The sequence below is a fragment of the Tenrec ecaudatus genome, chromosome 14, assembly GCF_050624435.1.
Source record: "Tenrec ecaudatus isolate mTenEca1 chromosome 14, mTenEca1.hap1, whole genome shotgun sequence".
Lineage (NCBI taxonomy): Eukaryota > Metazoa > Chordata > Mammalia > Afrosoricida > Tenrecidae > Tenrec > Tenrec ecaudatus.
In genome coordinates, this window is record NC_134543.1 from 71,132,993 (window position 1) to 71,148,316 (window position 15,324).

At 47.4% G+C, this 15,324-nt stretch overlaps 3 non-coding genes across 3 annotated transcripts; 2 read left to right on the forward strand and 1 right to left on the reverse strand.

Moving 5' to 3' along the window:
- Positions 1 to 4,591: 4,591 nt before the first annotated feature.
- Positions 4,592 to 4,755, reverse strand: LOC142426952 (U1 spliceosomal RNA). The gene has a single exon (XR_012779810.1). It is a non-coding gene; the product is annotated as a U1 spliceosomal RNA (small nuclear RNA).
- Positions 4,756 to 10,716: 5,961 nt separating this feature from the next.
- On the forward strand, positions 10,717 to 10,880 carry LOC142426963 (U1 spliceosomal RNA). The gene has a single exon (XR_012779816.1). It is a non-coding gene; the product is annotated as a U1 spliceosomal RNA (small nuclear RNA).
- Positions 10,881 to 14,008: 3,128 nt separating this feature from the next.
- On the forward strand, positions 14,009 to 14,114 carry LOC142427027 (U6 spliceosomal RNA). The gene has a single exon (XR_012779869.1). It is a non-coding gene; the product is annotated as a U6 spliceosomal RNA (small nuclear RNA).
- Positions 14,115 to 15,324: the final 1,210 nt, after the last annotated feature.

Below are 15,324 nucleotides of genomic sequence, written 5' to 3' on the forward strand. Positions count from 1 at the left end.
GTCATTTAGGGACTTGTTTTGTCCATTTTCTGGTCGGGGCTGGGTGCTGTGGGGTCCCACGCGGTCACCTCTGCACATCCGGAAGCACAGCGTGGGCCAGCCCCATCCTCACCAGAGCTCAGGCGGCAGCGCTGAGTCCGCCTTTCCTGGGGAGGGCCGCTTCGTGCGCTCAGGAGAGCCCGGGGTCCCCGGACAAGGACGTCGTGCAGCAAAAGACAGGAAGGCCCTTCCTTGTGGAAGTTGTGACATGACATTATCAAGAGGAGTTGCAAAAATATTAAGATTTTGTTTCAGAGTTACCCAAATGTGGCGTGTAAGGGGTGGTAATCAGGATTTGGGAGAGACTGCAGTCTTCGGTGGGAGCCCTGGTGGGGCAGTGGTTACGCGTTGGGCTGTGATCCTCAAGGTCTAGAGTTTGAAATCACCAACCACCAACCACTCCTCGTAAGAAAGACCGGGGCTCTCATCAACACCGAGCCATCTCTACGCTGTTCTACATTGACTCAGTGCGGGTGAGTTTGTGGGGAGAGGTGGCTTGGTGGTCTTTAAGGAACTTCACTTGGTGGATAGAAATGGGGAGTAATATTCTGAAGAGTTGGCACTTAGGTAAAGGAGGGTCCTTTCTAAGAAGGGGCACATGCTTTATGGGCTCAGCCGTGCTTTCTTTCCTTTGTAATAGGTGCCAGAGTGCTTGGCTTTTTTAGGATGTCAGGAGAGTGTGGGTTTAGAAAGTACCAGTTCAGTAAAGCATTTCAGGTGGAAGCACCTGGGCCTAGCTTTAACGAGATACAGTAATTTCTGGATGTCAGCGGTCCAGCACTCCCTCGCATCTGGTCTCTCCTGAGGGCCGAGAGGGAGAGGACTGTCCCAGACAAGAGGCCAGGCACCTGAGGAGTCAGTGCAGTGAGGGTGGAGCAGGAGGAGGAGCACTAGGCTTGCGAGGCCAAAGGCTATGCCTTAGGCTGGTTTCTGAGAGCTCATAGCCAGTGAAGCTTTTTGCGTACACCTTAGGTGTACCTCCCGGAAATGGGCCATGGTGTTGTAGAGTCTGACAAGCTCCAGGCACGGGCCCATGTCAGGTGGGAGGCTTCTCCCACCACCAACAGTCCAAAAGCCCAGAGATTAGATGCCCAGGCAGATCCATTAGAAAGCAAGCACGCTTTGCCACAGAGTCCACACGTGGTGGAACAGGTCACATCCCTGAGGAAAGGCCCTGCAGTGGATTAGCTGGCTGCTCACAGCTCATCTCTTCAGAGGAGAACTCCATCCTAACTTCCAAAGTCATCGTGGCCCAGCGACTGAAGACCAGCGTAAGCATCTCAGGCTGGGTGAGACGCCTGTGCCTACTCTGGAAAGCCTGTACAATATGCCCGGGATCTTTCACAGTCACGATGCAAGCGGATCTTTTTGAGAGGAGGTCCTTTGCAGAAAGTAGAAAGATGGGAAGATGGCCATGGGTGGTGAACTCAAAGGAGACCCTGCCGTGGAGGAAGAAGGTACCTTAAAACGCAGTAAACTTCCATTTGGATGTTAGAGTTCAGATTTCCTGGATAGACAGAGTGGGACATTGCTGGCTTTTATTACTGTTTATCATTGTCGTTTAAATGACACTCATTTTGTTTTGAGAATGATGATATCAACAAATGTACCAATGTGCTTGACACAATGGATGGATGGATGGATTGTGATGAGTTGTATGAGCCCCCGATAAAATTATTTTTTAAATAATAAAAAAATTAAAAATAAAGAAATAAATGCACTCATTTTAAGAATGGAAGTAGGCCTGACTATATTAGACAGGATGTTACCTTAGCTCCAATTATCTAAAGCAGTAGGCAGCTTTAGCAGCTAGGAAGGACTGACTTTACCGCCTGCCCAGAATTTCATAGGGAACACTTGGGGCTAATGCAGGGTTCTGGGGGGTGGCTGTAAGCTCTCCTGGCACTGGATGCCTCAGGTACCAGGTTCTCCAGGTCTCAGATCTGACTTTCAGGCTGGGGGGTGGGGGAGGAACGTTTTCATTTGCCAAGAGCTGCCCTCCCTGGACGCCGTAGTATCTATGGTCAGAACTGCCCATCTCTGCTGCATGGCTGGGTGGCCAAGGAAGGAAGTGTTTGTAGCTGGCATGTTGGTGCTGTGGAAAAACCAGGGTATGTCAGTAAGGAAAGGATGGTAAGTGGACATTTGGGGAGGGAATGACTAGCCTACAGCATTGTGCTGGTGCCAAGATCCGCAGAGCAACACGGGCACCTGCCACGCACCCTGTGTGACACTGCAGGAGGGAGCCAGGTGGTACAAGTTGACCAGAGCAACATTGTTTCACATGTTCAGAAAAGAAGCCTATCAGAGACAACGTCACAATTGTGGCTGACGAGAGTGATCCTCCCCAAAGACAGATGGAGGAGCAGGGGAGGGGACACAGGTCACTTTATCAGGTGGCTCACTGGCTGTTCTTAGGTACCATCCAGTCAGTTTGGATCCATGGCGAACGACCCTCCACACAAAAGAATGAAACAATCCCTGCCCGTCCTGCGTCATCTTCACACTGCTCCCATGCTGAGCCTGTGTTGCAGCCACTGATTCCACCCATCCCTTTGAAGCCTTCCTCTTTGTCACTGCCCCTCTACTGCACCACGCGGGATGTCCCTCTGCTGGGACTAGTCTCTCCTGACAACATGACAAAGGGGTAGGTATGATGAAGTCACACCATCCTTGCCCCTAAGGAGGACTCTTGGCCTTGCTATGCGGCTTCCAAGCCAGGCTGGCTTTTCCTCTCAGCAGCTCATGGTGCTTTCAGTGTTCTTCTGCAGCACAACTCACATGCTCCCATCCTTCTTCGGTCTTCCTTATTCCATGTCCAACTTTGTCTCATTGGCAGGAAGTTCTAGAAAGCAAACACTCCCATCGAGTCAAGGATGCCAACTCAGAGACCTTATAGGTCAGGTAGAACTGCCTCTGGGAGTCTGATTCTGTGACTCTTCGGGAATAGAAAGCCCTGGCCTCTGTCAAGGTGCAGCTGGTGGTTTCAAACTGCAGCTCCTTGTTGACGAACATCCCACAACCTGTAATCACTTCCCCACCAGGGCTCACTGGAGTGGTGCTCAAGTCTACATCCCTTTGGATCCTTCAGGACCACGTAAGCAAGACATGTCTAGACAAACAAGACAGAAGTGCTACCCCAGCAGGCTTAAAAAGCCTCTCACTGACTGAAGGGACCCCCTGCCATATATAAAATTAATCCCTCTATAAAAGGACTCACTGCCATCATGTTGGTTCCGACTCATAGAGTGACACTCTTGCAGGCATCTAAATGATTCTCTTTTTTATCTCTCTTAATTTAAAAAGTTTTAAATCATTTTTTGTCAGATTGACTTTTTTTTAATCCTTTTATTGGGAGATCTTACAGCTCTTTATAACATTCCATACATCAATTGTATCAACCATATTTGTACATATGTTGCCATCATCATTTTGTAAACATATACTTTCTTTAAAAAAAAACATTTTATTAGGGGCTCATACAACTCTTACCACAATCCATACATATACATACATCAATTGTATAAAGCACATCAGTACATTCTTTGCCCTAATCATTTTCAAAGCATTTGCTCTCCACTTAAGCCCTTTGCCTCAGGTCCTCTTTCCCCCCCCCTCCCCAGTCCCCCTCCCTCATTAGCCCTTGATAATTTATAGAGTATTATTTTATCATATCTTGCCCTATCCGGCGTCTCCCTTCACCCCCTTCTGTTGTCCGTCACCCAGTGAGAAGGTCACATGTAGATCCTTGTAATTGGTTCCCCCTTTCCAACCCACTCACCCTCTACCCGCCCATATCGCCCTCACACCCCTGGTCCTGAAGGTATCATCCACCCTGGATTCCCTGTGCCTCCAGCTCCTATCTGCACCAGTGTACAACCTCTGCTCTATCCAGACTTGCAAGGTAGAATTCGGATCATGGTAGTTGGGGGGGAAACATATACTTTCTATGTGAGTCCTTGGTATTAGCCCCTCAAAAGTTTTAAATCATCTTATTGGGCTCTTACTACATACATCAATTGTATCAAACACAACTGTATATATATTGCCATCATCTTTCCAAAACATTTTCTATCTACTTGAGCCCTTTGTATCAGCTCTTCTCCTTCCCCCACCCTGCTGAACACATTTTACACTCTTCACTGATGTTCCTTTTTGTTCCCAGGATGGAGTGAGAGGGTGTGCTGCAGGTGGATCATAGTGACCAGTTCCCCTTTCTCCCTCTCCTAAGTAACAGAAAAGCTCTGGTTTATCCTCAGGATAACCCTTGAAATTACACAGCCCAAATAAACTCCTGCCTCCAAGAACCTGGTCGACACCAGTGCTAGACAAAAGGAGCACGTTTAAAAAAACCAAGACTACTCAAACGTGCAAAAAAGCTTACAACAACCACCTTACACGCACTGAGTATAACTGGAGAGCACTGATTGAAAACAAAAAGGCATTTACAACAGTTGTCACCTGGTGACACACAAAAGGTAGGATGACTTTAAAAGTATTGAGAAGAAAAAAAAAAGCAAATGACAGAACTACTTTTGGAAACCAGCAAAACCAGGGGAGAGCGCGAACGCAGTCCCCCACTACCATAAATTTTGCAGTCGAGTTTCCCACATTTGGGGAAATCGCAGGGGTCAGCACACCCCAAGTGCAATGGGTGAGCCTCGCCCTGGGAAAACCACCTTCATGATCATGGTGTCTCCCCTGCCAGGTAAGTATGAGTTCACACCCGCCCCATGCTCACACACCCCAGCCCGCCACGCTCCTTACACACGCCGCCTTGCGCAGCGCGCCCCCCGCACCTGCGCCACCGCAGCAGCCGCTCCGCCCACGTCGCCCCGCACAGAGCAAACCCCACTGGCGCTCCTGCCGGTAGCAGGACGTGGGGGCGCGGCCCGAGCCCCCGACCGACAGGCGCTGCGCGGCCAGCTCATCTGCATATGCTCCGCCTCTGCGGTGACGTCCCAAGGCGCCTTCATTTGCCCGGCAAGGCTTGTGCAGTTTTTTGTACCGCGTAGACGACAGAATAGGAAATATACTACGAGCTGCCCGACGAAAGAACAAATCTGTCTTGGAAGAAATATTTTGAACCTGGTTCCGGAAGGGCGCAAACTTTGTCCCGGTCCTTGCTTTTCACTGCGGGCTAGACTGGAGCATGTGCACAGGTACAACCTATGACACACGCAATCCAGGAGCAGGAATGGGAGTAGCGATACCAGGAGGGTAGGGGGAAGTTGGGGTGAGGAGGGTAGGGAGGGGGAACTGATAATGATGATCCACACATAACACCTCCACCACCCCTCTCCAGGTCATGAACAACAAAAACCTTGGGGGAAGGGAGACTGCGGTTGGTGTAAGACATGATAATAATAAAAATAATTTATCACTTATCAAGGTTTCACAAGGAAGGGAGGGGGGAGGGAAAGAAAAAAGAGTAATACACAGGGCTCAAAAGAAAAGTAAATGTTTAGAATATAATAATGGTAATGTATGTACAAATATGTTTGATACAATTGATGTGTGGGTTGTTATTAGAGCTGTAAGAGCCCCCAATAAAAAAAGACATTTCAAGGTCGATCTTGAAGTACAATGCTGTCTGAGACAGGATTATATCTATCCACGTCCAAGGACGCCCAATGATAAAATAATGATTCAAATTTATGCACCAACACCCAAAGCTAGTGATGCAGAAATTGAAGAATTCTACCAAGATCTTCAATCTGAAATAGGTCAAATATGCAGTCAAGATGCACTGAGAATGACTGTCGACTGGAATGCCAAAGGCACAAAGAAGGAGGAGCACTAGATGGAAATTATAGTCTTCTGGTGACAGAAAGGTCCTGAGAGATTTTTGCCAGACCAACGACTGTTCAGAGCAAATACCTCTCCCCACAATGCAAAGACAACTGAACAGGGGCTACTCCGGATGGAATCCACAGAAATCAAATTGACTACACCTGTGGGAAGAGACGCTGGAGAAGCTCTATCTGTATCTATATCAACACCTAACCCAGGCCTGGGGCCAGCCGTGGAAATGACCTTCAAATGTGCTTATGTACGTTGGAATTGAAGTCAAAGAAAATGGAAACAAGTCCACGAGAGGCAAAATCCAACGGTGAGTTTCTCTCACCTGAATTTTGAGAACACGTCAAGAACATATTAACTGCATAGAACATTAATGACCTGACAAGTACTGGGAGGAAGGACATCAAGTACGTAATTCACGAGAAAAAGCAAAAAGACCGGAAAGAAAGAAAAGATCAGGGTGGATGTCAGAAGACTCTGCAATTTGCTCTTAATTATAGAGTAGCTAAAACGAATGAAAGGATGACGTCACAGAGCTGAACCGAAAATTCCAAAGGGCAGCTTGAGAAGATGAAGTAAAATATCACAATGAAATGTACAAAAACTTAGAAAACCAAATAAAGAGAAGAACATGATCAGCATATCTGAAATTGTAAGAACTAAAAAAAAAAACAACCCTCAAGCCTTCAGTTACAATTTTGAAAGATCAAAAAAACCTAAAAAAACAGAGAAAGATCCTAGGGTGAAATATTGAATGGTGGAGGAAGTACCAAAAGAAGGGGAGAGAAAGCGCAATCACTGCACCACAAGGAATTAGTCGGCATCCCACCACGTGAGGATGTAGCCAATCCTCCAGAACCGATGGTGCTGCGCACGGAAGTCCAAGCTGCACTGAAAGGATTAAAGGAAGCCGAGCCGAGCTCTGGTTGTTCACGGCATAGCCTTTGAAATGCTGCGACAAGCTGAGGATGCGCTGGAAGCCCACACTCGGGTGTGTATGCTGTGAACTCTGGAAGACTGCTCCTTGGCCAGCTGACTGGAAGAGATCCTTCTCTGTACCCGCTCCTAAGAAAGGTGACCCAACAGAACGCTCCGATTATAGAACAATATCATTGATCATCCAAGAATGATTACAACACGCCATTGACAGGGAGCTGCCAGAGGTTCAGGCGGGATTCAGAAGATGTGGAACAAGGGATATCGCTGCTGATGTCAGATGGGTCTTGGCTCAAAGCAGAAAATACCAGAAAGATGTTTACTTGTGTTTTGTTGATCATGCCAAGGCATTTGACCTTGTGGAGCATAACACGCTATGGAGGGCCTTGAGAAGAACGGGAATTCCGGACCACTTCATTGTGTTCATGCAGAACTTCAAGAGGCAGCTGTGCGGCCGACAAAAGGGAACCGAGCCTGGCTCACAATCAGAAAAGGCGTGTGTCTGGGCTGTGTGCTCGCACCATGCCTATCAGTCAGTAGGCTGTGCAGCTCGTCACGTGTCCGCAGGAGCAGAGGAGGCCTTCTTCACCACTTCCGTATGCAACTGTACAGCCTTCCTGGCTGCAAATGGGGGGACCTGGAGCACTTGCTGTTGAAGATGAACCATCTTCAAGTACGGACTGCAGCTCAATGTCATGAACACCCAAATCTCGACACCCGGACCAACTGGTTACATCATGACAGATGCAGAAAAGGTTGACGTTGTCGCGGAGGTTGTGTGGCTTGGATCGACAATCGATGCTCAAGGAAGCAACAGTGGAGAGATCAAAAGATAGATGGCATTAGAAAAACCCACTGTACTGTATTGAAGAGCAAGGTGTTCACTTGGAGGACTAAGGTGCTCCTGACCCAAACCAGGGCACTCTCCCTGTCCCATAGGCATGTGCCTTAGGCGTTGATTAGGGAAGACGGGGGAGAAGGGAGACAATGGAATGGCGGAGCTGCCTAAGAATGTTGAAAGTACCAGGGACTGCCCAATGGACAGAGCGACCTGTCTGGGAAGGATTGCGGCTAGCTAGAGCACTCCTTTGGGTGAGGCCAGGGGGGACTTCCTCTCACCTACTTCGGACACGCTGTCTGGGGAGAAAACAGGCGAACACTGGCTTGGTGGAGGAAGTAGAGGCAGTGGAAGAGCCAGGATGGACACAGTCGCTGCAACCATGGGCTCAAGCCTAGGAGCAGTGATGAGGATGGCACAGGACCGGGCAGTGTTTCCTTCTGTTGCGCACAGGGTCTCGTGGGTGTGCACCAGCTGGGTGACACCTGGCAGCAACACCAGACAGGTGTCTGCTGAAACGGTCCCGAGTAAAGACATGCTGGGGGCAGTGAGCATGCTGGGCGGGGAGGGAGGCGGCAGGGACGGTGTGAGGTATGCCTGGGACCTCCTGCTTGTGTCAGCAAGTAAAGAACTGTCCCCCAAATCTGACGGGCATGTCAAAGTTGAGCAAGAGCCCGAGGAAGGGGCTTTCCTGGGGCCAGTCTGGGAAAAGTGGAACATCCGAATGGGGCGAAAGTGTACAGCGTTAGAAGATAACGGCTGATGACGTGAGAACTGACAGTCCGCGGGGACACTACCTAATGCATGACATCAGCGAGAGGGGACGGACGTTCCTCCTTAACACGGAATGGGCACCGCTCCTTGTCTGACGCATGATCAAGTCGGAACGTCAACCTGACGCCCTCCGCGTCGGCATCACTGACGAGGAACAGGATGCGTGCTCAGTCCCCGAGGTGAGTCCACGCAGATGACTACAAAGGGCTCCGGCCACGACCTGCACAGGCTGGCAAGAAGGCCGCCCGTCTACTTCCCAGAAGACCCCATGGGGCTCGGTGCAGTTCTGCCCTGTCACAAGCTGCGCACCGTGCGGAGGCGTCGAGTCTGGGCAACAGGACAGGTGCGGTGCCTGCAGTGATAGATGGTCGCCAGTCTTCTGGGCCAGCTCTCCGGCGCTCCTGCAGTAGGGACTCTGCATTTGGCCACAGAGGCGCCTCTTGTGGGGGGCACTGCGTCCACAAAAGAGTAAGCGCTGCAACCCTGCCCCTGCCATCTGGGGGTGGAATGCCCTGTAGAGAGCCAAGGAACCGGGCCCAGAGAAGCTGAACCCCGGATCTCCCGCTTAGCAGAGAGGACTCCAGAGGACACCTTCTCCTGGAGCTGGGCCCTGACTTGGGACCTGTGGCCTCCTGAGCTTTCCAGGAAACACCTCTCTGGTCATGAAAGCCATGCACTTGTGGCATTTCTGATACAGCTAGGACCCAAGACAACTGGCGTTGGCTACTGGGACAGGGGCACGTGTGCTGGAGGCAGAAGCTGGAAAGGCACTGGTGCTTAGGGTGGGCTCTCCCTCGTTGTCCAGGGGCAGCCCGGGCTAGGGCTAGTCCCAATGAAGGCTATGAGTCTGACCAGCGGTGGAGGACCTCCCACCCTGGGGAGTCATGCGTGTCTGCCCCAGCCCCATTGCCTTGGTCAGGAAGGCCCTGCACCCCTCTTGTAAGCTCTTCTGCGTAAGAGAATGTATGTGTCCGGGTGATGGTCCTGTTCCCACTCCTGTAATCCCACCTGCAAAGGTGATGACCTTGTGACAGCCTCCGCTGCCCTCCGTGTCCTTTTGAAAGCCCTGTGTAGCTCAGCAAACTCCTGGACACCAATATGACCTCCTGCTAATGGCCCCCCTCATCAGGATGATGAGTCTCTGTCTTTGTCCCTTTTAAGACTTAATGGATTTCAATTTCATTTGAGATTGGGGTCCTTTCAGGTGCCCTGAGACGTGCCTTATGGGATGCTGATCAGTGATGCGGTGTCTGTGTGAAATACACACATCACAAGTGCAATCGTGAGGAGACTGTAGCGCCCCCACCCACACCCCACCTCCCAGTGAGCAGAGGGACACTGCATTCTTATCCATATCAAAGAAGTAAAAATAGGAGGTCAGAGTCTTCAAAAGCTACGTACAGTCTGAAAGGCAGTGAACAACTCAGGGACTGTTTCCAGGGAAGGTGGACAAGAGTCACGGCAACACAATCCCACTCTGCAATCTGAATTTTCTTTGGCTCTGCGGGACATTATTGAGGCAAGTGGTGAAGAACGGAAAACTGTGGTAGAGCAGTACTATTGAATCAGTGTCATCTTCTCGAAGTTGAGCACTGTCCTGGAAGTGTGCCAGCGAATGTCTGCAGAAAGAAATGCTGCATGCTGACGAGAAACTTTAGTTGAAGCAACCAACCATCTTCTGAGGATGCTGTGGCCCCTTTGCGGCGTCTTGGGGCAGAAAGACCGTCGGAGGACTCTCTCCTATCTTGCTTGCTCCGTAGCACTGACCACCGCCAAACACGTGTAATAGTTGAATCGCAAACGTCTCTGGAGGAGACACTGTGGACACCCTTAGCCCCTGTTGGGCCTTGAGAAGGAATCCTCTTCTCTGGAAGAGGCAAGGGAAAGTGGTGCCCCGTCCAGTACAGTGTCAGAGACGCTGCAGTGTCCCCTTCAGGGCTAGGGGACCAAGTGAGTACGGGTGGAAGGCGGCTATAGTCGGTTTCATCATGACTACTTTAGGAATGTGGATAAATCAATGCAGAGTTAAAAAGCATGACAGTAAAAAAAAAAAAAAAAGATGACGGACCAGGCATTTGCAGGGACGTCACCGCAGGGGCGGAGCATATGCAGATGAGCTGGCCGCGCAGCGCCTGTCGGTCGGGGGCTCGGGCCGCGCCCCCACGTCCTGCTACCGGCAGGAGCGCCAGTGGGGTTTGCTCTGTGCGGGGCGACGTGGGCGGAGCGGCTGCTGCGGTGGCGCAGGTGCGGGGGGCGCGCTGCGCAAGGCGGCGTGTGTAAGGAGCGTGGCGGGCTGGGGTGTGTGAGCATGGGGCGGGTGTGGACTCATACTTACCTGGCAGGGGAGACACCATGATCATGAAGGTGGTTTTCCCAGGGCGAGGCTCACCCATTGCACTTGGGGTGTGCTGACCCCTGCGATTTCCCCAAATGCGGGAAACTCGACTGCAAAATTTATGGTAGTGGGGGACTGCGTTCGCGCTCTCCCCTGGCTTCGTCGGTTTCCAAAAACAGTGTATAGTTGCCTTTGTTTGTGTTTTTATTTGTCTTTTTACAACCCGTCCTTTAGTTACAACAGACTTTAGCCTCTTTCTTTCCAACTAGTACTTTTTCACCACTGTTTATTCTCAGCGGTTTTCTTGCAAGTAATTTAAAACTTGTTTTCAACTAGTACCTCTTTTCCACAGTTCATTTTGTTCACATTGCCACAACGTGGCTGCCTCGGGAAGCCAAGCGGTGTGTCATACAAATTTGAGGCAGGAGGACTACTGCTGAACAATCCCACTGACACCACACAGAGGAGGGGGAAGAAAGGGTGAGTGCTAGATTAGGAGGTTAATGGGCATGTGTACATGGTCGTGATGATGGCACAATATGAATATACACAGGTTGAAATGGCAAATTTTTTACTGTAGTCATTTTTAATTGTTTTATTAGGGGCTCATACAACTCTTATAATCCATATATTTATCAATTGTGTAAAACACATTTGTGCATTCATTTCCTTTATCATTCTCAAAACATTTGCTCTCCACCTAAGCCTCTAGCATCAGCTTCTCAGTTTTCCCCTCGCTCCCCGCTCCCCCCTCCCTCATCAAAAGATATAGCGTCTGGGGTCCTTAAAGGCTAGAAGGTAAACAAGCGGCCATCTAGCTCAGAAGCAACAAAGCCCACATGGAAGAAGCACACCAGCCTGTGCAATCATGAGGTGTCCAAGGCATCGGTATCAGGCATCAACAGAACAAAAAATCATATAGTGAATGAGGGGTGGAGTGCAGAGTGGAGACCCAAAGCCCAGCTGTACGCCACTGGAGATCCCCTCACAGAAGGTTCTCAGGGAGATGAGCCAGTGTGCGATGTAGCAATGATGAAACATACAACTTTGCTCTAGTTCCTAAATGCTTCCTTCACCCCCACCCCACTATCATGATCCCAATTCTACCTTGCAAGTCTGACTAGACCAGAGGATGGACACTGGTACAGATAGGAACGGGAAACGCAGGGAATTCAGCGTAGATGATCCCTTCAGGATCAGTGGTGTGAGTGGCGATACTGGGAGGTGCAGGGAGGGTGGGGTGAAAGGGGCAACGGATTACTAGGATCACATGTGACCTCCTCCCTGGGGGATGGACAACAGAAAAGTGGGTGAAGGGAGACGTTGGACTGTGAAAGATATTACAAAATAATTTATAAATTATCAAGAGTTCATGAGGGAGTGGGGAGGGAGGCAGAAAATGAGCTGATGCCAGGGGCTTAAGTGGAGAGCAAATGTTTTGAGAATGATGAGAGCAATGAATGTATAAATGTGCTTTACACAATTGATGTATGTATGGATTGTGCTAAGAGTTTTATGAGCCCCTAATAAAACAACTAAAAAACATAGATGTTTATGAGAGCTCAGAAAAACAAATTAGCTTCCTATTTAATAAACCATTCAGCATGTTTTCAAGTTTATCCATGTTGTAGTATTAACCAGTACTTTATTCTTTTCATTGTTGAATTTCATTGTGTGAACAGACCTCATTTTATTTATCCATTCACCAGCCGATGGTCATTTGAGTAGTTTTTAAATGTAAGATACTGTGCATAATGGTGCTATGCACATTCATTTGCAAATTTTTGTGGGGATGTATGTTTGCATTTCTCTTGGGCGGAATGCTTGTTTAGGTAATAAAAGTTTTGAGGAATTGCTAGACTGTTTTCCAAACGGCTGGACAATTTCATATTCCTATAAAATTCCGCTAAATCTTTCCCAGCCCTGACAACATTTTGTAGCAAAAAGCCAAACAAACAAAAACTTTCCAAGCCTTGCTACAAAATCATAGAAACCTTATTAAATAAAAGTATAAAAATGTGAAACTATTGTTTTCCTCTGGGCCCATACACTTCTGAAGGAGCTATTTCTATGTCCAGAATTCTCCTTTGAAGAAATCGGTGCTTACTGATTTGTACACCAAACAGTTTGACATCCTTGAGGACTTAAATCCTGTTTCTTTAAAATGTTCTTTGAGTTTGGGGAACAAAAACAAGTCTGAAGGGGAAGGTCAAGGCTACGGGGTGGATAGAGCAAGTTTCTCAATGAAATTCTCATAGGGCAACGTCCATGCCTGAGCAGGTTCACTGTCCTGGGGGTAAACAATTCCTTTAAGCAACTCTCCTAATTTGGGTTTGTTTTTAGCCAATGTAGCTTTCAATTTTCTTATAATTTCTTCATTCTAGCCCCTGGGATCCTCCGGTCTTCTCAAGGAAATCTATCAAGATCACCCCAACAGTTACCACAATCTGCTGAGTTGAGTTTTCTGCTCGACTTGACTTGGCCTCAGGAGCCTCTGTTTTAATTAACACCTTTTGGGGAAGGATGCTTATCAGACTGACAAGTGAGTCACTGAGAGACTTTGTCTGCAGCCATCCACTGATCACAGCGACATGGTTACATGTTTTTTTTGGGGGGGGGAACAAACCTGTTTATGCACATACTGGAACCCAAGAAAATGAATACATTTTGACCTACTTTCATACGTTTATAGTAATTATAACTCTATAGTTGCTATTTTTATAATTTTTGGTCTTATCAGTTATTGTTACTATAGTAAGTTTTGATAATTGGCTCTGAAATGATGTACCATTGTATTTTTGATCTGTATTTCTCTGAGGTTAAGTATCTTTTTATTGAGTTTTAAGCAGTTTTTATACATTCTGGACATTGGTTCCTTATCAGATTTGTGATTTGCAAACGGAGTTTTCTCCCATCCCGCCGGTCACCTTTCCACACTGATGGTGTCTTTCGACACAGAAACATTCTCAATCTTGATGAAGTCCATTTTATTGTCTTTTCTTTAGTTTCCTGTATTTGGTGTCTTACCTCTCCTTACCTACCTACAGTCCCGGTCTGTGTATTTGTCTATGACCCATTATGAATATTATAAGTACCTAAGTATGCAAAGTAGAAAGAATTCTTCACAATTTGAGAAGGAATAAAAACTCTAAGCAAAGCATCATTATGGGAACTATCAATTCACACACAATGAATTCTGAATAGCCGAGTTACCAAGTTTTCAGTGTTTACAAGGTGTTTTGTTACACATACAACTTGTGTGCTTTTCTGTTACACAAACAACTGTGTGCTTGCTTTGGCCGCACATGTACTAGAAGTGGAACGAGGCAGAGATTACCACGGCCCCTGCGCAAAGATGACACGCAAATTCATGAATCATTCCATATTAAAAAACAAAACATACCTAAAACTGTATTTTTAAGTGTTTAAGTCTTGGGTAAAGACAGACAAAGGGAAATTTGAGTTGACTAAAAAGAAAACATATGCAATGGAATATTACACAGCCATAAAGAGAAACAATGTCCTGATACGTGCTTACCACACTGATAAAACTTGAAAACATGATTAGTAAAGTAAATCAATCACAAAACCGACAAGTACTATATAATGCCACTGATATGAAATGGGGCTACCTATGAGGTTGCCATGAACTGGAATTGAGTTGATGGCAGTGAAATGAAAACAAAGAAGAAGGTAGAATAGGCAATTGTATGGAGACCAAAGTTTACTTGTCATTATCAGGAGCAGGAAGGAGAGAGAAAGGGCGAGTTATTGCTTAGGAAGCACTAAGATTATCCATTTTTGGTGATGGAAAACAGCAATGGATACTGGTGATAGTTACACATCATTAATAATATTGGCGTCATTGAATTGTATGTGTAAAAACCATTGAATTGTGAAATGTATGCTGTAAATCTATTTTAGAACAACTAAAAATAAAATTAACAATACACTTTTGATTGTAAACACATGAAGTAGATATATATTGAAGGCTGCATTCCTTGCTCTTCATCAGCAAGTGCTTCAAGTCCTCACTTCCAGCCAGCCAGGTTGCACACAGCTGCACATGGGAGGCTGTTGACATAATCTTCTTCACATAACCCCATCTCTCTGATGATTGCTGAGCATCCCGATTGAATATGTATAGTGAGCAGGTACAACCCAGACACACACCTTTTCTGATTTTGTACCAAGCCGCATTCCCGTGTACTGTTCTCATAACTGCCTGTTGATGCATGCACAAGTTCCACATGAGCACAATGCAGTGTTTGGGCATTCCCATTCTTCTCACGGTTACCCATAATTTATTATTATCCATACATACAGTCTTCCCTTGTTCTGTTAGCACTTTTTATGGAAACTTTTCACAGTAGAAAAACAATAATTCTTAACATGGTACTTTTATCTACTGGTCTCTTCATGTCAGGCTGGGATATTATTGGCCCTTTGTTGTAGGTTCGATTCCATCACACCAACGTCTTTTCTCAATACAGTGCTTCACATATGCAGTATGGTTTGTTCATTCCAGAATGTGTTATGTTTTCTTAACCAATCCAAAGAAGAACTGTGCTGGAGTTAGATTCCAGTTTAATAAGTCACT